Consider the following 26323-nt stretch of genomic DNA (forward strand, 5'->3'; position numbering starts at 1 on the left):
CTCCCCCTCCCTCCCTCTCTAAAATCAATAAAATATATATATTTTTTAAAAGTTATAATCATGTAACAGAGTAAGTCCTAAGCCCAATAGTCCTCCATAGTTCGTTTTCGACACTATTGAAATTGCTCTTCCCCTCTCTCATTAATCCATGTCGATGGTCTTTAAGATAACTTGTTATGTAAAATTATTTATTTATCTAAGATGCACCTACACTGAATTTATCTAAAAAATAAAAAAGTAGATATTACGAAAAAAAATTTAAATGGAAGATTATAAGAGAGGGTTTCGCGTGCCAGCAAAAGTTACTGGCGTGCCATGTTTGGCACACGTGCCAGGGCTTGCCCACCCTTGTCCTATAGAATCTGTAGTGATAAATCCCTTTCATTCCTGATACCAGCAAGTTGTGTTCTCTGTTTTTCACTATCAGTCTATCTACAGGTGTATCAATATTGTTGATCTTTTCAAAGAACCAACTTCTGGCTTTGTTATTTTATTTTATTTTTGTATTTTTCTATTTCATTAATTTCTTCTGTCATCTTTATTATATCTTCCCTTCCATCTACTTTGGTTTTATTTTGTTTTTCATTTACTAGCTTCTTAAGATAAAACTTTAGGTCACTGTCTTTAGACTTTTCTAAAATAGGTATTTAGGCTACAAAGTTCTCTTTAAACACTGTAACAACTGTATTGCACAAAATTTTTTTAGCACTTTTAAAGAAACTATTTATTTTAGAATAGTTTTAGATTTACAGAAAAGTTGAAAAAGTAACAGAGTACCCATATACCCATTAATATTTTGGGTATTCAGTCTCTGAAAGTTACTTTTGCCCCCCTGCCCCCGTTTCCCGTATTATTTACATCTTACATTAGTACAATTTGTCACAATTAACAAACCAATACTGACACATAATTATTAATTTAAGCCTATGCTTTATTCCCTCATTTTTTACACAGTATCCTTTTTCCCCAGCATCTGAACCAGGGGACAGCTACATTTAGTCATTATGTCCCCTTAGGCTCCTCTTGGCTATAACAGTTATCCCACAAATTATGTCGTATTTTTATCATCCAGTTCAAAATACTTAATTTCTCTTGATATTTCTTCTTTGACTCATAACTTTAAAAGTTTCACTGAATCGCCAACTATTTTAAGATACCTACATTGATCCCATTATGGTCAAAGACCATTTTCCGCATTATGTGGGCTGTGTATAATCTCCCGTTGTAGTTGAGTTTGATGAGCTGCGAAGACTGGCTACAACCAATGTGGAGGATCTGCTGTGCAGGGTCGACCCCACAGAACTAGACTTACTTCAGCAGGGCTCTGGTGCCTACTGAGTCCACCCCTTGAGTGTGTCCTTGTAGAAGTGGTGCTTCCACATGGTCTGAAGCTGTCCAGGTGCACTGACTCTGAGACCTCCTGGGAGGCGCAGGCCAAGATCAGCCACCACCTGTGCTCTGCCTGGGGCCACCCAGCATGAGCTATAAAGTGATCTGCAGATGGCCGCTACTTCTAGTGGGCTTGGAAATGCTCAAGAGAAGCCAAGCTGTGCACCAAGGCTGGCCACCACTACTGCCAGGCCTGGGGCCACTTAGTGAGAGGTACAGGGCCAGATGCTACCTGTTTGAGGGATTTTAGAAAAGTTTGAAGCATGAACCAAGTTTGTATGGAAAAGCCAGGAGAAATGATGTGGGTTAGGCCCACAAGTTGGGTGAGGTGGGTCTCAGGGAATCACCAGCGTAGGACTAACTATGTAAGCCAGGTTGATGGAGACTCAGATATGGTGCCAGCCAGCAGGCTCTGTGAAGAAGGGCTCAGAAACGGCATAGCCTCTGCCAATACTTCTGTCTGAGAGAAACCAGCTCCTCCAGCTCTTGCCCTGATCCCAGACACTTCAGTTCCTCCCTGGTGCCTTTAGAGCTACTGTCCCAGCACCGGAACTTAGAACAAGTGAGTCTAAGACTGTGTATGGGGCCTTTAAGAGAAACCCCTGAGTCTCCAGCCACCTTCCATCTCACTCAGTCACAATCCCTGCTGGTTTTTACAGCCAGAACTTACGGGGGCTTCTCTTCCTGGCACGGGAACCCTGGGCTGAGGGGCCTCGTGTGGGGCTGGGAACCCTCACTCCTCAGGGGGAACTTCTGCAGCCCAGATCCCTCCTGATTTTTATCTGCCACCATGGGTATGGGACTGGCCAGGTCTGCACCTCCACCCCTCCTACCAGTCTCCATGTGGCTTCTTCTTTATATCCTTAACTGTAGGACTTGTGTTCAGCGGGATTTCAGGTGTCTCTGAATGATAGTTGTCCTATTGTTTAGTTGTAATTTTGATGTGGTTGTTGGAGGATTCAAGTATGGCATTTAACTATGCTGCCATCTTGATGGGAACCCTGGCTCATCCTAACACATGCATAATTTACTTAAATAGTCCACTATTGATTCATTACTTAGGAACTCTCACTTTTTGATAATCTCTTTCAGATTAAAAATTAAGTCAGAAATCTAATGGACTCTAAGGTTTCAATTAGAAATTTAGCATAGCGGATGTGCAATTGGAGTATTCATATGTAACTTGTCTGCCTAGGTGCTCTCATTCACTGAGTACACAAATAAATCCCAAAGTTCCCACTTAGTTACCGTAATTACAAATGACAAAATATGTGTATTTCTCACTGAGCCACTCCTTGTCCCAGAACCACGACAGCTGACATCTGCTGCCATTATTCCTTGCTTCTCTTCTTATACAGTAGCCTTCAAACTACATGTGTTCTAACCTAAATATACAATAATTACCGTCCAGTCTTCCTCTTTAAATCTTTCTTTTGATCAGAATAATTGGTTCTGAACTAACCTAATCAGACTCCTTCATAGCGCTCCCAATTTCCAAGCCATTTTGAAGTTCTGTTTAAAAAACCATCCAGTATCCTTAATTAAAAACTCTGACCATTTTCTAGACTCCTATAGTTAACTCCAGAAACTATAACTGTAATGTAGTTGCTTCTCAGCAGTAGTACTTTATATATCTAACTTGGAGTAACAGAAAAAAATAGATAAGCTTAGGCACTGTATGTGAATATCACCACTTAACACTAGTTAAATTAGCTTGAGTGAATTACCATCAAACTCTCAGCCCTCATCTAAAATGTGCTCCAAAAAAAACAAAAAAACACAAGGTTACAATATCTCATTTTTTGTGACAGACCTGAGTGTATCTGAGTGTAGTAGGTGCTAAGTACTAGTAAATCCTAGTTGAATGTAAGTAATTGTCTTCCATTGTTTCATTCACTACCAAAACTTGAAAACAGCGTTTAAAACAAATGTTAAGATTTACCATGGAATTTAGAACAAGACTTACTAGGCTCTTAGTAAGTGCTGAAAAGTTGTTTTGGCTTGAGTTAATGCGATATAAACCATTATGGTGAATATAGCATTCATTTGCTAGGTACGAAAAAAACTTGCCCTGAACTAGAATGGCAGTCCCCAGCTAAGAGCCATGGAAATCTCAAACGCCCCAAGATGACTTAATCTCCGACTCTCACAACATGATTCTGACTCTCAAGATGATTAAATGGAGCCGATTGAAGGGAGTGGGATGCAAAGCATTTTCTCTCCATAATTATGCACCGAGATTTGGACTCAAATATTAAATTGACACATAGTAAGCGCTCCATGATTCTATTATTAAAACGCATGCCACTGGGGGAGAAAACGGAAGGAATTAAAACACAAACACACACACACACACACACACAACAGAGGCTGCCACTCCCAAGAGGTCGAAAGGTGTCCCTGGCCCAAAGTCCCGGAGGCCGATAAGCACCTGGGCGTACGGACTCCCTGCGGCACCGGAGGCCTAAGGAGGTCGGCGGCCTTCCCCAAAGGTCAGGGATCTGCAGCCACATTTCCTGCTGGGGCGGGGAGCGAGCCTGGGACGCCCCCGCGAGAATGGGTACCCCCCAAGCCAGAAACGCAGCCGGGCCGTGCGCGCTCCAGGAGCGGGGACCACCCGGCTGCCCTGCGCCCCAGCCCGCAGGGGCACAGACCCGGCCGCGACCTGCAGCCCCCACCTCCCGAGGGGCAGACCCCCGGCCTCCCGCGCCCCCGAGCACAGCCCGGCCCTGGGTACTCACCCTAGCTGCCGACCCTCTTACTCCATCAGGCCGCCGAGGCCCGGGCGAAGGCGCTCCCAAACGCCCTCCTCCGCCTTGGGTCCGGCGGCCCTCCGGACCCGCTCCTCCACGCCGGGCACCGCCGCCGCCGCCGCCGCCAGTGCGCAGGCGCAGGGCGCGGCCTTCGCGCTTCCTTTTTTTTTCCCTTTGGAGTCCGCCTTTCTCAATAATCTAGCTTTATTTGAACACGCGAGAGTGAACAACGGACATAGGGGAAAGAGGCTTCCCTCAGGAAGGAGCACGCCCAGAGGCAGGCTGGCTTGCGGAAGGCTTAGCACCAGACACTCCCGCGATCAGCCTTCCTGGCTACTCTTTCATTCTCTGCTCTTTCTGGGCCTCCCTCGTGCGCTTACTTTTTTCCCAAGTAGCAACGGTGTCAGCTAAATTTTCAACCACTACTCCTCTGCAAAACTTACTAACACTTAATGGAAGTGAAATGAAAAAGTCCCAATGAGAAAGCTTTAGAACAGACGGACCTGAGTTGAAATGTTGAACTTTGTGACTTTGGACAAAATTACAAGATTTCTTGGAACCTCACTTTCCTCAGAGTTAAATGTAAAATAATCTTATCTCTCAGGGTGTTGCTAGTTTTACATGAGCAGATAATCCATCAATACCTATGATTATATTCTTATACCCACTGTGCATATATTTTCCAGTATTATTATACTCATTCCCACAAGATACTCATTCCCACAAGATACTATTTTAGTGACTAAACTAGTCAGATAACCAAATTACATTAAGGTTGAAGTGTTACTTCTATATTATTGAATCTCTAATAATATCTATGTGTGTGTGTTTTTAAGTTGTGTCTTTTTAAAAAATATTCTTATTGATTTCAGAGAGGAAGGGAGAGAGAGAGAGAAACATCAGTGATGAGAATCTTTGATCAGCTGCCTCCTGCACAACCCCTACTGGTGATCGAGACCCCAATCCGAACATGTGCCCTTGACTGGAATCGAACCAGGACCCTCCATTCCGCAGGCTGTTGCTCTCTACTGAGCCAAACCAGCTAGGGCTTAATATCTATGTTTAACAAGAACTTCAATGCCTCAGATCAACGTAAGCAGCTCCCACCAACTATGTGTAAGTCCAGATTTCCTTCTAGAGGATTGAGTAACTATTCCAATTCTGTATTTATGACATCACAAGTCCTTGAAACACATCTGGGGTATGCTGTTCATCATACTCTCCTTTAAAAGACATACAATGAAAGAATTGCTATGCCTATAAACTCGGGGCCATAATCCAAGGAAAAGCTTACAGAAGACCAAAATATGCTGTTGGTGAACATCAAGGTAATCCTAGATCAGGGTTTCTCAACCTTGGCACATATATGTGGAGATAATTCTTGTGCTATACTGTGAATTGTAGGATATTTAGCAACATCCCTGGACACCAGATGCCTCTAGTCCCCCTCTTACATCTTCTCCCAACACCGCCCCCCCCACCCCCATCATCAAAACAATAAAAAAAAAGTATCCAAACACTGTCCCCTGGCCTAAAGGGCAAAAATGCCCCTGGTTAAGAAAATACCATTATACCAGTGACCATCTCAACCCTAAGTGAACTCTCCCTTCCTGCTTGAGAAAGCCACACAGGAAAGCAGAACTGGTGAGTTCATTTTTACAATAGTATACAGGCCCTCAACACTGCCTACTAGTCCTATTACTTTTATCAGGCCAACTTGCTCTATCACTTCCTACAATATTCCAAGTCTTTCCACTTTCCATAAAACTCCCAACCTGTTTTCTACCAGCAGTTTTATAGAGAAAACAGAGGCCATCAAATGAGAACTTCTTTAATTTCCTGTTACAAAACCTACAAACTTATAGATACTTCCTTTCTTTATAAATGAGGAGGTGTCTTATCTCCAAGACATTTTTGCAAACAATGCTTTGGGTTGCCTTTACTCTTACCATCTCAAGATCCTTTACCGTTGACTAGCACCTCTCTCTCTCTCTCTCCCTCTCTCTCTCTTTATTTTTACTTTTATTAGTATTTATAAGTTTTGTTTTTTTAAATTAAATCTTTATTGTTCAGATTATTACAGTTGTTCCTCTTTTTTCCCCCCATAGCTCCCCTCCACCTGGTTCCGACCCCATCCTCTGCCCTTACCCCCCCCAACTGTCCTCATCCATAGGCGTATGATTTTTGTCCAGTCTCTTCCTGCACCCCCCACATCCCTTTCCCCCCGAGAATAGTCAGTCCACTCCCTTTCTATGCCCCTGATTCTATTATATTCACCAGTTTATTCTGTTCATCAGATTTTTTATTCACTTGATTTTTAGATTCACTTGTTGATAGATATGTACTTGTTCATAATTTTTATCTTTACTTTCTTCTTCCTCTTAAAGAATACCTTTCAGAATTTCATATAATACTGGTTTGGTGGTGATGAATTCCTTTAGCTTTTTCTTATCTGTGAAGCTCTTTATCTGACCTTCAATTCTGAATGATAGCTTTGCTGGATAAAGTAATCTTGGTTTTAGGTTCTTGGCATTCATCACTTTGAATATTTCTTGCCACTCCCTTCTGGCCTGCAAAGTTTCTGTTGAGAAATCAGCTGACAATTTTATGGGTACTCCCTTGTAGGTAACTAACTGTTTTTCTCTTGCTGCTTTTAAGATTCTCTCTTTGTCTTTTGCTCTTGGCATTTTAATTATGATGTGTCTTGGTATGGTCCTCTTTGGATTCCTTTGGTTTGGGGTTCTCTGCGCTTCCTGGACTTGTAAGTCTATTTCTTTCATCAAGTAGGGGAAGTTTTCTGTCATTATTTCTTCAAATAGGTTTTCAATATCTTGCTCTCTCTCATCTTCTGGCACCCCTATAATTCTGATGTTGGTACGCTTGAAGCTGTCCCAGAGGCTCCTTACACTATCTTCATATTTTTGGATTCTTTTTTCTTTTTGCTTTTCCAGTTGGGTGTTTTTTGCTTCTTCGTATTTCAAATCTTTGACTTGATTCTTGCGATCCTCTAGTCTCCTGTTGGGAGTCTGTATAATATTCTTTATTTCAGTCAATGTATGCTTAATTTCTAGTTGGTCCTTTTTCATATCCTCGAGGGTCTCACTAGATTTATCGAGGGTCTCACTAAATTTATCGGCGGTTTCTAGAAAATTCTTGAAAACCTTATAATCGTGGTTTTGAACTCTATATCCAGTAGTTTGCTTTCCTCCATTTCTGTCATTTGTGACCTGTTTCTTTGTCTCCCCATTTTTTATGCTTCTCTGTGTTGATAGAGTGGCTTTCTGTGCTAGGTGTCCTATAGGGCCCAGTAGCTCAGCCTCCCCAATTACCTGAGGTGGACACTCTTGGTGCTCCCCTTTGTGGGCTTTGTGCACAGTCTTGTTGTAGTTAAGCCTTGATTGTTGTAAGTATCACTGGGAGGAATTGACCTCCAGGCCAATTGGCTATGAGAATCAGCCATGTCTACAGTGGGAGAACTTCTGTGCTGGAGACACCCTTATGGGGCAAGACTTGCTTCAGTGGCGCTTAGGTGCTCACTGAGTCTGCCCCCTGAGTGTGTCCCTTATGGATCTGAGGAGTTGTAATCTGGGTGGTCCCACTCTGACCACTGGGTACACTGGCACTTGAATCTCTAAGGAGGTGCTAATTTAGCCTCTGCCTGAGGCTACCCAGCAGGAGCTATGGAGAGATCTGCAGATTCCTCTTCTTTGTTTGGGATTTGGAGGTGCCCAAATGAGGTCCAGCTATGAAGCAATGCAAGCTGCTGTGGGGCCTTGAGCCTTCTTTTGGATGTTCTGGATCTCTCTGACCCAGATGCAGTTTGTTAGGTAATTTTAGATTGCAAAGGGCCAGGTCATTCATATCCAAAAGCCTCTTCGCACAGCTTGAGTGGGGCGGGGTCTCAGGGAATCAACAGGGCGGAGCAAACAGCTATGGCTGATCCTTAGCCCTGCCCCAAGAGGCCCCATGTCTCAGTGTCCTGGGGTAATTGCTGCAAGCACCTCTGAGAGAAAGCTGCCCTCGAGTTCTGCCCACTGCCAGACAGTCCAGTTTCTCCCCCTATGAGTCTGGGTCCCCAGAGACTTCCTGGAACTGGAGTTCAGAGCAGTCGGGGGCTTGTGACTCCCTCCTGATTTAAATAGACAGCTGCGTCCTCAGTTGCCGGCCCTTTCCACGTGCACCTCCGTACCTCTGCACTTTACTTCCACACCTCCTCTGAGTCACAGTGTGCTTTTCTCTTTCCTTCTAGTTGTAGAAGTTCCACTCGGCCAGCCTTCCTGTTGTTCTGGATGATGTCTGTTTTGTCTTTTAGTTGTATTTTTCAAGTGGTTGTGTGAGGCAGCAATTTCAGGTGTTTACCTATGCCGCCATCTTCGTATTTATAAGTTTTTGTTTTTTCAGTTTCTTCTGGGATATTTTTCCTTCTGTGCAACCGCCTCTTCTAGGTTAGGAACAATCTGCTCTTTTTCAGTAGGATCACCTCATTGTGGAAGGGAGGGCTCATGTGTGGGTTAATCTGCTCATGAGCTCTGTAAATTCTACACTGAAGCTTTGTTTGGGGGGATGTGCTCTATGACAGAGAATCTATACCTAAACCCTTAAGTTCAGTATTACTGTCTGCATTTTTAAGAATGTACAGCAAGCATTCTTTTTGGCCCACCAACCCTGTGTCTAGCCCAGCCGTGGGGCAAACTACGGCCCGCGGGCCGGATCTGCCCCTTTTGAAATGAATAAAACTAAAAAAAAAAGACCGTACCCTTTTATGTAATGATGTTTACTTTGAATTTATATTAGTTCACACAAACACTCCATCCATGCTTTTGTTCCGGCCCTCTGGTCCAGTTTAAGAACCCATTGTGGCCCTCGAGTCAAAAAGTTTGCCCACCCTTGGTCTAGCCCCACTGTTTCGCCTGGGTACACCTATCAACTCCACCATTGTAATGACGGAATGGCACACATTGCTTCTGTAGAGTGGCATCCTTCAGACATTTGGTGGCTTTTCTAATATGCATACCCTTGATGGCCTGGGAAGTTTTACGAGTGTTCTTAAAAGATAACACGAAGATTGGAACCTCTTGATATATGCATGCTTTTGTGTGGTTTTCTGGGTCAAGTGAACAGCGAACCATTTTCAGAGGTCACCTCTGGCTGCTTTTGGGAAGAGCTGATGAGCACTTCTCTTTATTTAACTGTACTTTCTCACTTGAATGTTCCCTATCATCTGTTTTAACTCTTTTTTACTTCATTTTAATGATTTTTTTTTTTTAGGGGAAGGGAGAGAGAGAGAGAGAGAGAGAGAGAGAGAGAGAGAGAGAGAGAGAGAGAGAGAGAGACATCAAAGTGAAAGAAACATTGATCAGTTGCCTCCTGTAGGTGCCCCAACCAGGGATTGAGTCCTTAACCTGGGTATGTGCCCTGACCAGGAATCAAACCCACTACCTTTTGGCGTGCGGGACGATGCTCTAACCAACTAAGCCACACCAGCCAAGGCATCTTCTGTTGTAATTCTAACAAAGTGGGAAAAAACAAACAAAAACAGAAACAAAAACTTTGACCTCTTGTCATTCTCTTTCTCTCCTCCTATCAAGGCCAAACTTTCCAAACTATTCTACAATTTGCCCCCATTTCTGCATCCAAACTACTGCAATCTATCTTTCAACCCCATCATCATTCTACCACAGAGCTTTCACTAAGATCACCACTGACTTATGTGTTACTAAATTCAAAAGATAATTCTCAGGTTTCATCATCTTCCTTGACTCTTTGGAAATAGACTACTTCTTTGAATCTCTCCTCTTTAAAAATTTCCAACACTTTTTTCTTTTTCTTTCCGACACTGTTCTTTATTCTTAGAGGTGCTTGGAAGGATTCCCATAAGTGCTTAAAATCCTTCAATAGCGCTCAGTGGTCATACTAGTAGTATAAAGTGCAGGCTCACTAGTCCAAAAGTGCAAGAACTTCCTAGATCTACCTAGCGGTGGCCAACTTTTCAAAAATGTATTCCCCCCTTCACCAGGAGATACATGATGAGCTGTGAACTTCTAACCAGGATAAACTCCAAAGAATATCCAGAAGGCGCTATGTTATTCTTGGCATAAGCTGTTTCCAATGCTGGAAAAGTCTATCTTCCTCCCGGACTTCCGGAGGAACGCCTTATCCTTAATGATTCACAAGTCACTTCCTCCAGGAACCCTTCCAGACACCCCTAAAAATAAGGCGCTTTGTTCATTGTGCGCCAAGGGGTGGGTCGGATTTTCTATACGCCACGCAGTATATCCTAACCACTATAATTTGTTTACATAACTTATCTCCCAGTCTAGACAGATCAAAAAACCCTGGGAGGGCAGGGAAGGCATCCCATTCGCCTTTTTCCCTCAGCGTCCAGCCCGCATGATGCCTGGCACACGGTTCGCGCCCACTAAACGCTCGCTGCACGCACACGTCCCACCTGCCCGCGGCACTGCAATCACCCGTTAACGGGCGAGTCCCGAGCTCTCCGCCTGCGTGGCAGGGACATTTAAACCCCCGGCGCGGGGATTGGCTGCCACGGCAGGGGTGTGTCCGCGCCCGCGCCCCGGGAAAGTGCGCAGGCGTGCGACTCCGGCGCGCGCAGGCGCAAAAGGGCGCAGCCCGCTGTCGGGTCCGTGGTGTCCGAGCAGCCTCGGCCCGGAGAGGGGTGACCGGAACTGCTGGGTGAGTCTCCCGGAGTGGGGCTAGGGGAGTTGGCCGGGGTGACGATTGAGATAGCCTCAAGAAGAGAAAGTATGTCGTGACGATGGAAAAGTTGATGGGGTCGGGCTTTGGGGGAGGAGAGAGGGGGCCGTTCCGACCCGGCTGGGGCAAGTCGGGCCCGGAGTGGGGACGCGAGGCGCTGGGACCCTGTCGGGGGGCTGGCGGAGGAAGGGTGGCGGGATGGTGGTTCCCTGGACCCTTCCTTGAACCAAGCGAAGGTTCACCCCCACTGCTCACCACCCATCCCCGCCGTGCTGCTCCGGGACGGGTCAGTAGCCCGTCCGGTGCCTACAGGGATCAATTTGGAACTAGTTGTTTGAAGGTCTCTGGGGTTCATGGCGTTGGAGAGTCCACGCTCTTTAGGAAAGCCCATTCTTTCCGCGGCTTTACCGCAGAAGCGCTGAGGGGAAAAAGGATCGATAAAACGAATTTTACAATTCGGGGCTGGAGTGGTCGGGGGCCGGGGGAAATATTGGAAAGTGCTGTTTTCACCTCGTCATTTTTACTGTCATTAGTCATCACAGTATTAGGAAAGGCCGGCGAGCGTAGAGGAAACCGAAAAACGTTGAGGTTGGGAAAAGAAGATGAGAAGGGAATATTATTTTGCCTTTTGCTACTTGTCATCTCCTTCTGGAGGGGGAAGGAGTGACTGGGAGAAGGGAGTTTGGAAACGAGCGGCTTCTGACAGTGTGCCCTCAAGCTTGTGAAAATAATGTAGCTTCTTAGTAGCAGATATTTCAAGAATGAAGAAGGATGCTTCATCTGTCCTGGTGCCCTAAAGACTGGTTTTCAGATCTCCCAGGAAAATACCGCAGATACCCCGATAGAAGTGGTTCTCCCACATTCTTGCCCAGCCCAGATAACCGCATTTGAAATCCATGAGACATCATTAGCTAGAACACTTGGAAATCTAATCTTAAAATACCTCATATTAAAACATTTTTTAAAATGAGTATTTCTGCCATCAGCAAAATTGATGCCTAGGCATTCATTCAGTGATCACTTGTCATTCATTCTTTTGGCAAGAGTTAGTGAGAAAGAACACATTTATGTAAATACTAGAGGTCCAGTGCATGAAATTCATACACTGGAGGGGGTCCCCTCAGCCGGGCCTGCACCCTCTCACAGTCCAGGAGCCCTTGAGGATGTCTGACTGCTGCTGTTGCACTCCCCTGCATGAGCCCCAGTTTCTGGGGCACCGACCTCCAGGGCCCAGCTCCTGAGCATCTGCCCCCTGGTGGTCAGTGTGTGTCATAGGGACCGGTCCTTCTGCTGTTTGGTTGATTTGCATATTAGCCTTTTATTATATAGGATAGGATTAGCACATATGGAAAAACACCTTTTCCCCCATTACCGTAAGTAAATAAAATGATCATATAAATCAACCTACAGTTTGAATATTTATCAGTGTTTCTAGGGTGGTTTGTTTTGTTTTGTTTTTGGTCAGGTGCTTGTCTTGTGGCTATGCATTAGGAAACTGCTATCTTAGTTTCAAAATAGGAATAACTTATCGTGCCATTATTTTCTTAACAATAGTGCACTCTTTCCTGTAAACAGTAGAATTTCTGTATGCGTCTTAGTATTTGTTGATTTTACTCAAAATGAACTTAAGTAGTAATAAGCTCACTCAAGATCACATATTTTCTAATCTTTCAGAACACAAGAAGAAAGCAAACAAACAAAAAACAGGCCCTGTTCCTCTTGGAACAGCTGTCAGTACCTCACTTATCATGAACTACATACCACCATCCTAAAATTTGCCTTTTAGAAGAATAACTCTTATTTTACTTCATATTTTTAATGGGCTTTTAAAAAAACATTACCCTTTTCCAAAGGGATAATCTATGAAATCATACTTTTGATGTATTTTATACCTTTTTCTGGTATACATTATAGTAAATATGTAAATACTAAATACTGTTGCTTATGTAATGGCTAAAACCATAGCTTGTTCTCACTCTGTACTTTGGAAAATACTGCTTTGGGTCCTAATCTATTCAGTTTTTAAATAAAGTGAAAATTGCACTACCTAAACTGTAAGGCTTCAAAGTTCTGTGAGTCCTATGATGGCCTTCACTATTATGACACCGTTATAGTAAATTATTTGGTTTCACCAGGTGAAAGTATATTAGAATAGCAAAAGGATAGTTACTCTGAGATTTTGTGAAATCAACTGCCTTTTTTTTTTCTTTTTCTTTCTTCTGACTAAGACGCTTTCTTTTTCTCCTTTGGTTTCTATGTCTTAAACATTCTGGAAACCTATTTTTTAACTTTATTTGTATTCTGCGTTATGTATATACTAGAGCCCTGGTGCACAAATTCATGCATGCGTTCGGTCCCTTGGTCTGGCCGGTGATCGGGGCCAACTGGGGGCTGTGTCACCTAGTCCCCAATGGGGCCGATTGGGGGCTGTGTCGCCCAGTCCCCAGTGGGGCCGATCGGGGCTGGCTGGCTGGGGGGAGAGATCGTGGGAGGTTGGCTGTGGGAGTGCACTGACCACCAGGGGGCAGCTCCTGTGTTGAGCATCTGCGCCCTGGTGGTCAGTGTGTCGTCATAGTGACTGGTCGACCAATCGAGCGGTCATCCGGTCGTAATGGTCGCTTAGGCTTTTATATATATAGATAAGTAAGCATTTATAATATATGATGTTGCTTGCATCCAAGAGTGCTGAACTTTTTACTCCAGTGCCATATTTTGTTTTTGGGTCTGTAGGTTGACAGAGGAGTAGATGACAAGGACTCGTATTTTCTTTGTTGTGGAGAGTGACTTGAAACAGGTTGACCCAAAGTGCCTCCAACAATTGGAGGAAGAGAATTGTGGAGCCAGGAAACAGCATGTACTGTGTAATATTGGAGGTGAAGGTGGTGTTTTATTTCCACTCATTTAAATTCACTGATATTTTGGATTTGACTTTAATTTAGGTTGTGTTGCTACTAAAATATTTAAATCACTGATCACCATAGTTTTATGGAATTCCCTCATCTTGTTGGTTTTGTGAGTTCTGTAACTTGGATTTAAAGTTTGTTTTAAATTTATTTTAGCAATGTTTTGACAATTGAGATTACCTTTATATGGACCCTTGATGCTTATAAAATAAAATCCAAACTTTTTGGTATAGTATGCAAAGCCCTTCACAACCTGTCCCCTGCCTGCCTTTTAAAGCCACCCTGCCCTTGTATGTATGTTAAATTCTTGCAGGACTGTTGGTGCCTTACATTGTGGCACTTCTTTGATAGTTTGAAACCACAATTTCTTTCGAGTTGATCGTGCTTGCTTGGTTTTCATTCCCAAACCATAATCATGATAGATGTTTAATAATTATTATGAAAAACTTGACTAGTTTTATTTTGTAATACATGACAACCAAATGCTTTGCATGAATTAGCTCAGTCCTTATAACAACATTTGATGTAAGCATTATATTCTCACTTAATGAGAAAACTGAATCACAGAGAAGTAAGCAATAGTCAGGATTTGAAACCACTATGCCTCCAAATATTGGGCGCTTAATCACTACACTGTATTGCCTTTTGTTTAAATGAGAATGCCACTCCTTTAACCTACTGTGAGGGGGATATTCTTTTCCAGGGACCTGAATTCTTTCATTTGTGGCATCTGAATCCTGGTATCGGAATATTTGAGAACCTAACCAGAAAGCTTCTAGGTGAACTTGGAATCAGAGCCAAAATTTTAGATAGTTTGGGTGAACATTTCATTCTGGCAAGGTGAAGCCTTGCCAGTCATCCCCACCTCACATTTGGTATCTTCCTGGCACATATCATATTTATGTTTGCCAGATTGTATTTTCCTTCCCTAGAAGATGAATGCCCTATATTTTCTCTCTCTCTCTCTCTCTCTCTCTCTCTCTCTCTCTCTCTCTCTCTCTCTCTCTCTCATGTTTTATTGATTTTAGAGAGAAAGGAAGGGAGAGGGGGAGATGAGAGAAACATTGATGTGAGAGAGAAACACCAATTATTTGCCTCTTGCACACACTGGGCTAGGACAAATGCTGCATTCCTTGAGCCTCCTTATCTTTCATATAGAGCATTCTTTTTCTGTTCTCACGGCCATTTTTTAGACAGGGTCAGTATAATAAATTACTTGATTATAATCACATCTAGATGAAAAGTGTGGAAGTTCCAAGGTTGAGCAGGATTTAAAAACTAGGTCTTGACATCAAGCGATTAAGTTATAATAGGTGTTTCTGTAAAACTGATGTCTAATTTTGGTCTTTTTGGTTCATGTTTGTTGGTGGTACTTTCTCACTCAGCAGTATACAATCATGTGTTTGAATCATGTGCTTCAGTGCTGTTTGAAACCAAGATATTTAATAGATCTGATTAGTGGTGTGCTTACATGTACATTGTTTTGGGGCCTGTACATAAGAATAGTTAAAGTTGTTCCTGTAAAAGGAAGTTAAAAGGAAAGAGGAAGTAAAAAGGGGAAGCTAGCTTTAACATAAATAAGACTCTTATTTAATGCCTTTAGGAAGAATTAAATTTCCTAACTTGAGCATGGATTCTTTTTGGCCTAACCCAGAGAATTTAGAATATTTTGGAATTCTCTGCAACTGTACTTTTTGAGTAATTGGGTGGACATTTTTCCTTTCTCCCCTCTTTCCTTCCTTTTTTTTAAAAAAATATTTTTATTGATTTCAGAGAGGAAGGGAGAGGAAGAGAGAAATAGAAACATCAATGATGATAGGGAATCATTGGTTGGCTGCCTCCTACACACCCCTTCCTGGGGATTGAGCCCATAACCCAGGCATGTGCCCTTGACTGGAATCGAACCCAGGACCCGTTAGTCCCCAGGCCAATGCTCTATCCACTGAGCAAAACCAGCTAGGGCCCTTCCTTCCTTCTTTATGTGTAAACATTTTTTTTTAATTTCACTCCAGTCTTTTTTAAAAAATATATTTTTGTTGATTTCAGAGAGGAAGGGAGAGGGAGAGAGAGATAGAAACATCAGTGATGAGAGAGAATCATTGATCAGCTGCCTCCTACACGCTCCACACAGGGTATCAAGCCCGCAACCCAGGCATGTGCACTTGACTGGAATCAAACCTAGGACCAGCCCTTCAGTTTGTAGACGGATGCTCTATCCACTGAGCCAAACTGGCTAGGGCTATGTATAAACATTTTTTAAAAATATATTTTATTAATTTTTACAGAGAGGAAGGGAGAGGGATAGAGAATCAGAAACACCGCTGAGAGAGAAACACCGATCAGCTGCCTCCTGCACACCCCCCACTGGGGATGTGCCCACAACCAAGGTACATGCCCTTGACTGGAATCAAACCCAGGACCCTTCAGTCTGCAGGCTGACGCTCTATCCACTGAGCCAAACCGGTTAGGGCTGTATAAACATTTTTAACGTTTAATGTTAAAAATGGAATCTAAGAGCAAAAATATATTCCTAAAAATAAACTAAATTATTTTACCCAGTAATGGCCCATATCTTAATTTCTACTTTGTTCTCCTTAATCCTTTCTTCCACTCCTTCCCTTTATTTTCCATTATTCATCTCTAGAGTCTTCAAGAAAGAGTGCTTAGGTGTATTGTGCATATACTTGCACTTCCTTAGATGCCTAGAATGGCACCTAATAACTGACAGCATGAGATACCAAGTGTGAGGTAGGCATGATTGACAAGGCTTTCTCTGTCTGAAAGTATTTTGGCTCTGATTCTAAGTTTACCTAGAACTTTCTGGTTAGCTTCTCAAATATTTTGATACCAGGAGTCAGTTACTGCAGATAGAGAACATAACAAATAACATCTACACTAATAAAAGAGAAAAATGGTAATTGGCGTACGGCGCTACCCTTTTCATTGGCTAATCAGGGCTATATGCAAATTAACTGCCAACTAAGATTGGCAGTTAACTGCCAACAAGATGGCGGCTAATTTGCATATGTAGGCACAATGCAGGGAGGCGAAAGGGAAAGCAGGAAGAAGCCCCCTGCCACTGACAGTGATCAGAAACCCAGGGGGGAGCTAAGAGCTGGGGGGCAGGGCAAAGGCGGCCCTGGGGCCGCCTTTGCCCTGCCCTCCAGCCATGATCGGAGAATCAGGTGCCTTTTCCGCCCTGGCCAGTGATAGCAGGAAGTAGGGGTGGAGCCAGCGATGGGAGCTGGGCACGGTCGAAGCTGGCAGTCCCAGGAGCTAGGGGTCCCTTGCCTTGGGCCTAAAGCGAAGCCCACGATCGCGGCGCCCCCCGCTGCAGCTGTGGGTCCCCGCTGCCCGGGCCAGACGCCTAGGCCAGAGGCGTTAGGCCTGGGCAGGGGCGGAGCCTGCAACCGCGGGGAGCTGGGGGTCCCCTGCCCAGGCCTGACACCTCTGCCGGAGGCCTCAGGCCTGGTCAAGGGGCCGATCCAGTGATTGGTGATCGGAGGGTGATGAGGGTCAACTCCTCTGGCCGAGGCATCAGGCCTGGGCGGGGGGCTGGTGGGATATGATGGTCCCCTTGCCCACGCCTGAAGCCTGGGTCAGAGGCGTCAGGCTTGGGCGGGGGGTGGAGCAAGCGATCAGAGGGAGATGGGGGTCCCCTGCCCAGGCATGATTCCTGGGCCAGAGGCCTCAGGCCTGGGCGGGGGTCAGAGCCAGTGATCAGGGGGAGATGGGGGTCCCCTGTCCAAGCCTGACACCTCTGGCGGAGGCCTCAGGCCTGGGCAAGGGGCCGATCAGGCGATCGGAGGGTGATGGGGGTCTACGCCTCTGGCCGAGGCATCAGGCCTGGGCAAGGGGCAGAGCCAGCAATCGGAGGGGTCTGGGGGTCCCCTGCCCAGGCCTGACGCCTGGGCCAGAGGCATCAGGCCTGGGCTGGGGGCAGAACCAGTGATGGGGGGAAATGAGGGTCCCCTGCCCAGGCCTGACACCTCTGTCAGAGGCGTCAGGCCTGGGCAAGGGGCCGATCCTGCGATTGGAGGGTGATGGGGGTCAACGCCTGAGGGCTCCCAGTATGTGAGAGGGGGCAGGCTGGGCTGAGGGACTCTCCCCCCCCCCCCCCCCCACACACACCCAGTGCACGAATTTCGTGCACCGGGCCCCTAGTTAATATATAAAAGCTCAGTTCATTAATAATTGTCATTGCTAGGCACTGTACTAAGCACTTTGTATACATTAACTAATTTTATTTCTGAAACAACCCAGGGAGGTAGAACTGTTAACAAATGAGGAAACTGATAGTTGAATAGGTTAAGTAAACTGCCTGGGTATCAGAGCTAAGATGAATTCACAGTCTATCAGAATTTGTGTTATTAGCCACTACGTGATGCTCATTCAACACGATTTATTAAATTATCTCATCTTATCCAGAAGTAGCAAGCTTAGTCACAGGAGAATTAATAACTAAAATCATATTCAACCCAACTAGCCCTTGACAGTAGTTCAGATGGTCGTAGCCTTAGGCTAAAAAGATTTTAGTCCAGTAGAGAGGCAGCATTTATGTTCATGAAACAACTAAGAAAACTGAAAAAAATGAAAAGGAAAACTATATATTTGGACACAGTGGAAAAGAGTGCTTTATTTTCTGTATCCTAACTACAATGTATCATAAAATACCTATTTTAAAAGAAACAAGGGTAGCCCTAACCGGTTTGGCTCAGTGGATGGAGTGTCGGCCTGCGGACTGAAGGGTCCCAGGTACGATTCCGGTCAAGGGCATGTACCTTGGTTGCGGGCAAATCCCCAGTGGGGGGTGTGCAGGAGGCAGCTGATCGATGCTTCTCATCGATGTTTCTGACTCTCTATCCGTCTCCCTTCCTCTCTGTAAAAAATCAATACAAATGTTTAAAAAAAAAAAAGAAACAAGGGTAGTTTTTTTTTTTTTTTTTAAATATATTTTATTGATTTTTTACAGAGAGAAAGGGGGAGGGATAGAGAGTCAGAAACATCGATGAGAGAGAAACATCGATCAGCTGCCTCCTGCACACTCCCCACTGGGTATGTGCCCGCAACCAAGGTACATGCCCTTGACCGGAATCGAACCTGGACCCTTGAGTCCGCAGGCCGACGCTCTATCCACTGAGCCAAACCGGTTAGGGCGGAACAAGGGTAGTTTTCTTGACATCAAAATATGTTCCCTTACTGATAGCAGATGTGTGAAAGATACTTGGAATTAATTAAGAGGAATATATTTTAGGACTAGAGTTCCTTTCTGCCAAACCTACAAGACTGGGCAAGCTACTGACTCCTCATTGCTTTTCATCCATGAGAGCAGCGGTTCTCAACCTGTGAGTCGCGACCCCTTTGGGGGTCGAAGGACCCTTTCACAGGGGTTGCCTAAGACCATCGGAAAACATATAATTACATATTGTTTTTGTGATTAATTACTATGCTTTAATTATGTTTAATTTGTAATAATGAAATTGGGGGTCACCACAACATGAGGAACTGTATTAAAGGGTCGCGGCATTAGGAAGGTTGAGAATAAACCTTCCTAATGCCACTGCATTAGAATAAATGAGTTTCAACTCTTTTGGGGAGCTCACCATAGCTAGACTGTAGTTTTCACCACATTGTCTCCTGACAGCCCTTGTCTATAATTTCCCTCTTCAGTTGGGCTCTGATATGACTTGCCTTCTTAAGACCACAGGCCCTTGCAAACAACTGCTTTCTCTTTCTCAGCTACTATCAAGTCTGTTCCAAGAAGTCCCTCAACCGCCATCCTTTCCCATGACCAGTAAGGATTGTGTATTATAGAAATAGCCTAAGAGCGAGAAAAGTTGCATTTTTTTCTCTTAGCATAAAGAAGTTGGACTAGATGATTTCTGAAGTTTGTTTCTCTTCGGAGATAATTCTCTGAGATGAGAATTAAACAGAAACATTGTTCTTAGATAATTGATTAGTTAATTAGACAGAAATTTCTTAGGCTAGTATTTTCCCAATGATGTTTCATGGAAGCCTGTTTCCTTGGGATTAATAAAAAAATTCTTGGAAGGAAGGGTTTTATGGCCATCTACATTTGACTGGGATAGCCACAGGTTTCTTCACTGCTTCAGGATTTCTGATTTCCAACCAAGAATTTAATCATCCAGCCAGTCAGGAAAAATATAAAAATTAGGATGTTGAGAGGGAGGTATAAGACCTAAATATATTCATTGTTGAAAGTCAGTGGATGGTATTCAAAATTGAAAATATCAAGAAACAACACTAGCCCTAGCTGGTTGCTCAGTGGTTAGAGCATCAGCCCTCGACTGAAGGATAGTAGGTTTGATTCAGGTCAAGGGCACAACCTTGGTTGCAGGGCTGTGACCCTGCAGGAGGCGACCAATCCTTGTCTCTCTCTATCTGTCTCTCCCCCTCCTTTCCACTCTTTCTCTAAAAAATAAAAAAATAAGTCCATGGAAAAAATATCCTCTGGTAAGGATTAACAACAACAACAACAACACTATAAGCTCTGATTGTGTCGTTTGGAGCTTGCAACATTTTTTATCTTTTAGAGTTTTTCACCTCCTTTCTTCTCCAGGAAGAAAAGTGGTGGTTGGCAAACCGAATAGAGCAAACATGTTAAAAATATACCTGCCCTGGCCTGGTAGCTCAGTTGGTTAGAGCATTGTCCCGATACACCAAGGCTGCAGGTTTAATCCCCTGTCAGGGAACTTACAAGAATCAACCAACAAATGCATAAATAAGTGAAACAACAAATTGATGTCTCTCTCTCTCTCGCTCTCTCCAATCAATAAATAAGTTTTAAGAAGGAAATAAACCTAATACCATTCTTCATTGAGATCCAAGTACAGTCTGTGTTTACAATAACTTCTTGGAATTCTGAAAACATACTTTTCTTTTTTTTCCCTTTTCCATCTTTTTAAAAGAGAAAAGAGTCCAAGTTTTCTTCCTTGTAAACAAGGGAACAATTGTTCTTTTTAACTGGCACTCCTGGCTATTTTCCATTATTAATCAAAGGTTTGTAGTTATTACATAACTTTTGCTGCTACTGAAGTCGTAGAGTATTCTGAAACCTGTCTAGAAAACCAGTGTATGTTTATAATTTTTCTAACATTAAAGGTAATTAAGTTTTTTTGAATATTTAGAAAATACATTATTGTATAAGGCAAATAAAAATAACTTGTAAAAATTTTTTTACATATGTTTATTGATTGAACATCAATGATGAGAGAGAATCATTGATTGGCTGCCTCCTGCACAACCCCTACTGGGGATCAAGCCAGCAATCTGGGCATGTGCCCTTGGCCGAAATCAAACCTGGGACCCTTCAGTCCACAGGCTCTATCCACTGAGCAAAACCAGCTAGGGCTGTAAAATTTTTTAAAACACTTTTAGTCTATCTTATTTAAGTTGGAGTTCAAGTTTACATTTTGAGCCTTTAGTTTTTAAAGTATACATATTTTTATATGTAACATTAAGATTTATTGATAGGCTATAATAGTGTATAACCTTGTATAATGACCATTTTAAATCTCTAAAAACAATTCAGTGTTTTCAGATATACTAACTAACATGTACATAATGATTTTGATGTTGCTTTATTTAGATTTCACTTTCTCTTGCACCCAGTTATTAATTATTGCCAGGAGTACCAGTCTAGATAAGTACCTATCAACTGGAAACTTGGTTTAATTAAACCTGTTTAATATCTGTCTTGACATGTGCAGGCTCATGACTGGCATGAAAATAGTTTAGATGTATAGCCTAAACAGTGTCATCAACTTTAATGTTCAAATTTAGCCTTACAGATTGAAGTTAATGTTAAGTATCTATTATTTTCAGTGGCATTTAGATAGATGTCATTCATATTTAACATCGTTGCTTTACTTTCGGAGAAAGAAAACGATAATAGTTGCTACTATTTCTATCTGCTTCCCTAATAATATTAAAAAAATGGCTAACACTTGATTACCAGCCATGCCTCAGGAACTGTGTTAAGCACTTTGTATGGATCATCTTTTTAAATGTTTACTTTAAAAGCCCATGAAATAGATTATCTCCATTTTACAAATGCAAAAATCCGGTCTTAGTGGAGTTAGGTTAACTGTCCAAGGTTATTCAGCAAATACATTGTGGGGCCAGAATTTGAATGCTAGAGCTCCTATTACTCACCACTATCCTATCCTGCTTTGAACAGAAGTTGCACTTTTTTCCACAGAAGGTTACCATGAAAATCTAATCAAAATATGCCAAAGAGAATTGCAAATTTTTTTAAAAATATATTTTATTGATTTTTTTACAGAGAGGAAGGGAGAGGGATAGAGAGTTAGAAACGTCGATGAGAGAGAAACATCGATCAGCTGCCTCTTGCACACTCCCGCAACCAAGGACAATGCCCTTGACCGGAATCGAACCTGAGACCCTTGAGTCCGCAGGCTGACACTCTATCCACTGAGCCAAACCAGTCAGGGCTGAGAATTGCAAATTTTAGCAAACTGTTAAGAGTACAGTAATAAACTATATGAGTATAACACATGGAGCAACTTATATTGTGATTAATTTTTCTTTTAAGATAAAACGGAACAAGGCAAGAAACTAACTTGGTAGGATATTTTAATGCAAAATCCTTGCTTTTCAGTATAAACTGGATTATTTTATTAAATCATTCTTATATTGGTCTTGGGAGGACAGAACACTGTGGTACTGATAGTGGTTTAAAGTGTTTTCTCCATTATTTCCTGAGTCTCTGTCCATTTTTTATCAGTGAAGACATATGGCTCTCCTGTTGATTAAATTCTAAGCCCTCGCCGAAACCGGTTTGGCTCAGTGGATAGAGCGTCGGCCTGCGGACTGAGGGGTCCCAGGTTCGATTCCGGTCGGGGGCGTGTGCCTGGGTTGCGGGCATGTCCCCGGTGGGAGATGTGCGGGAGGCAGCTGGTCGATGTTTCTCTCTCATCGATGTTTCTAACTCTCTATCTCTCTCCCTTCCTCTCTGTAAAAAATCAATAAAATATAAAAAAAAAAAAATTCTAAGCCCTTTTTTTTGTTGTTTGTATTCCTTCTTCCCAGGTCTAAGTTATTATAAAACAGCTGAAAACTTTGGTTACCCTGGACTTTCTAGTTCTTACATTTAACTGTCTTTGAATCTGTGGAAGAAATCAGATTTCATGGTTTTATTTTATTTTTTATTGAATTTATTGGGGTGACATTAGTTAATAAGATTATATAGGTTTCAGGTGTACATTTCTATAATGTGTCATCTGTATACTTAGTGTGTTATCTGTTCACCACCCCAAGTCAAGTCTTCCATCAGGAAGGGTGCCTAGCCTATTTTCGGATATCCAGCACTTCTTATATCATCTTATATTTGTTAAGGGTAGGTGCATCAAACAGTAAGACTTTTTACCAGACCATAAACTATCCTTGGTTTCAGAGTAGATGCAAGTTTGAATATTAAGTCTGTGCTTTACTGACTCGGTCACCCTGGGCAAATTACTTATTTAAACTGAGCCCTAGTTTCCCCATCTATAAAGTGGCATAACAGAGATAATGATATACTATATAAATACTTAGTAGAGTGCGTGACATATAGTAGGTACTCAATGAACATTTCTTCCTCCTCACTCCCCTCAAGGTTTGTAATAGAAAATAAATTAAGGATAAATTAAAAGTCTTCTAGTAAGTCCAAATAGATCATAGTAAAGGAGATAAGATGTAAAAACTTGCCCTAACTGGTTTGGCTCAGTGGATAGACCGTCAGCCTGCGGACTGAAGGGTCCCAGGTTTGATTCTGGTCAAGGGTATGTACCTTGGTTGCAGGCACATCCCTAGTTGGGGTGTGCAGTAGGCAGCTGATCGATGTTTCTCTCTCATTGATGTCTCTAACTCTCTATCCCTCTCCCTTCCTCTCTGTAAAAAAAAAAATCAATAAAATATATTTTAGAAAAAAAGGTGTAAAAACGCTGAAAAAAATTTGTTTTTCTCTCAAAGGCACATGGTTAGCATAGTGTGTTACATTTCTCAAGCATTGGTAAAATAACTCAGATATTTAATCTATTAGTTTATATCTAAGGAAAAAAAGTGAGTTTATTAGGATCTTTGTGTCAAGTGATGTTTCATTTCCCCTCTCCACTCCCTCCCCTAATTCTCTTTACTTCAGCATTCTGGATAGCCCTTTCCTGACTCCATGAGAAAAACTACTGGAGATAATAATAAATATGAGTAAAGCTATATAGCTAATTCTGGGTCATAACCTCCCCGACACTTCTGAGGAGTTTAGTAAAGGCTAATAAGAGCCTGTGGAGTATTCTTTGTTTCCTTTTGCCCTTCCCCTTACAATTCTGCTTTATCTCTTACTCCCATCTATAATAATAAAAGCATAATATGCTAATTAGACCAGACAGCCCAACGATCTTCTGGACGACCTTCCAGAGGAAGCCGGGGCTGCTAAGGCCAAGCCCCTTGCACAGATTTCGTGCATCAGGCCTCTAGTTTACTACAATCATGAGTGCAACATCCTCAAGAATCCAAAGTAAAAAAGTCTTAGGAAGCCTGTGTCCTAATGTCAGCCTGCCAGACATGTGAGAACTTTACAGTCTGTTTCTTGTCTTGTGTGTCATCTGCTCAGGGAAGGAAAAAAGTACTAGGAAGCACATTTGAGTTCACTGAAAGGGTGTGTTCTTCCAGATATCCCTGTTGTCGTGCCAGTAGTGACTGTTCACATCCACCTCTCAGCTACATATGCTTATATTTAAACTAGAGGCCCGGTGCATGAAATTTGTGCACGGGGGAGGAGGTCCCCTCAGCTCAACCTGCATCCTCTCCAATCCGGGACTTCTCAGGGGATGTCTGACTGCCGCTTTAGGCCCGATTGGGCCTAAACTGGCAGTCGGACATCCCTCTCACAATCTGGGACCACTGGCTCCTAACTGCTCACCTGCCTGCCTGCCTGATCGCCCCTACTGCCCCCCCTGCAGGCCTGGTCACCCCCAGCTGCCCCCCTGCCAGCCTGGTCGCTCCTCACTGCCCTCCTCTGCTGGCCTGGCCGCCCTTAACTGCACCCCCGTGCTGCCTGGTTGCCCCTCTGCCCCCCTCTGCCAGCCTGGTTGCCCCCAACTGCTCCCCCTCCCCCCGTCAGCCTGGTCGCCCCTCACTGTCCCCCTCTGTTGGCCTGGTCGCCCCATGCAGCCTGCTGCTCAGTCGTTTGATTGTCCCTCACTAACGCCCCTGCTGGCCTGGTCACCCCACATAGCCTGCTGCTCAGTCGTTTGGTCGTCCCTCACTAACGCCCCATGCAGCCTGGTCGCCCCATGCAGCCTGGTGTTCATTCGTTTGGCCGTCCCTCACTAACGCCCCTGGTGGCCTTGTTGCCCCACTCAGCCTATTCGGTTGACCGTTCGGTTGCAATGGCCCCTGGCTCTTTAGATATATAGATACTAGAGACCCAATGCATGAAATTCGTGCAAGGGGCTCAGCCCTTGCAGCCCCGGCTTCATCCTGAAGGTTGTTCTGCTGTTTGGTCTAATTAGCATATTAGCTCTATTTTATAGGAGGATATTTAGAAAGCAGGACTCTTGGAATCTTCAAGTTTGGCAGAGGTCAGTTTTGCATTCAAGCCTCTTTATGAACCTACATGCTGTTTTGCTCTTTTTAAATAGGAAAATAGCAAGTATTGACTTGTAATTGGCAAGTATCACCTCTAAGAATAGAATTACAAAGTCATACAATTTGAGAGATCTGGACTTTCTCACTCCCAAAAGGACTTTATACTCATAGGATACTGTATCAGAAAACCTGGCTAAAGTGTCATTTCCAGGCACTAATTGATTAGTGTGTATTACTCGTCTTATCACTTTCTGCTTTGTTGGGCTTTGAGAGGGATAGATAATTTTAGAGCAGACTGCCTGGGAAGGGCAGGCTTTGAAAGGTATCTTGTTGGGGCTCTAGGAAGTGATGGAGAAGGCAGAAGCTACCTGGACAGGAGATGGGGATATTACAGAAAGGAAAGGTTACAAAAACTGAGATAAGAGGGTACAAAAGCAACTTTTTTTCTTTTCATAATTATAACTACAAAAGTTTAACAAGGAGAAAGTATAGCATTAGCCTGTTTGTGATAAAGCCAAAAGCTCATAAACAATTATCAAAGTACTAAAGCATGTGGTTCCATTTATGATTATATCTAATGAACAATCAGTTCATAATTCAAGAAAGCCCTCTTATGTTATTTAAACGTAAGATGGGAAACCATAAAAATCTTAGAAGAATCCATAGGCAGCAAAATATCAGACATATGTCATAGCAATATCTTTACCAATACAGCTCCTAGGACAATGGAAACTAAGGAGAAAATAAACAAATTGGACTACATCAAAATAAAAAGCCTCTGCACAGCAAAAGAAACCATCAACAAAACAAGGGGACTCTTTCCCCCTCCCCACGTGGGAGTCTGTACTTGTTCTTCAATAAATCTCCACCTTTGCTATATACACAAAACAACAAGAAAGTCTACTGCATGGTAGAACGTATTTGCCAATGTTATCTCCTATAAGGGTCTAATCTCCA

At 43.2% G+C, this 26323-nt stretch overlaps 2 protein-coding genes across 14 annotated transcripts in view; one reads left to right on the top strand and one right to left on the bottom strand.

Annotated features, from left to right (window-relative positions):
* ZNF106 (zinc finger protein 106) overlaps nt 1-4269 on the bottom strand; it is a 59676-nt gene extending 55407 nt beyond the window's left edge. For all 11 annotated transcript variants that reach the window (XR_004966026.1, XM_036298882.1, XM_036298863.1 and 8 more), the window contains exon 1: nt 4131-4269. The gene's annotated coding sequence lies outside the window, so the exon portion shown is untranslated. The remainder of the gene's footprint in view (nt 1-4130) is intronic.
* A 6451-nt stretch (nt 4270-10720) lies between these two features.
* The window catches only part of SNAP23 (synaptosome associated protein 23), a 42536-nt gene continuing 26933 nt past the window's right edge, over nt 10721-26323 (top strand). The window contains exons 1-2 of one of the 3 annotated variants that reach the window (XM_036298895.1): nt 10757-10835; nt 13587-13729. The gene's annotated coding sequence lies outside the window, so the exon portion shown is untranslated. Of the gene's footprint in view, nt 10836-13586; nt 13730-26323 lie in introns of all 3 variants that reach the window. The other 2 variants (XM_036298892.1, XM_036298897.1) reach the window with 2 other exon arrangements.

This window comes from Myotis myotis, unplaced genomic scaffold (genome assembly GCF_014108235.1).
Source record: "Myotis myotis isolate mMyoMyo1 unplaced genomic scaffold, mMyoMyo1.p scaffold_m19_p_1, whole genome shotgun sequence".
In the NCBI taxonomy this organism is placed as follows: domain Eukaryota; kingdom Metazoa; phylum Chordata; class Mammalia; order Chiroptera; family Vespertilionidae; genus Myotis; species Myotis myotis.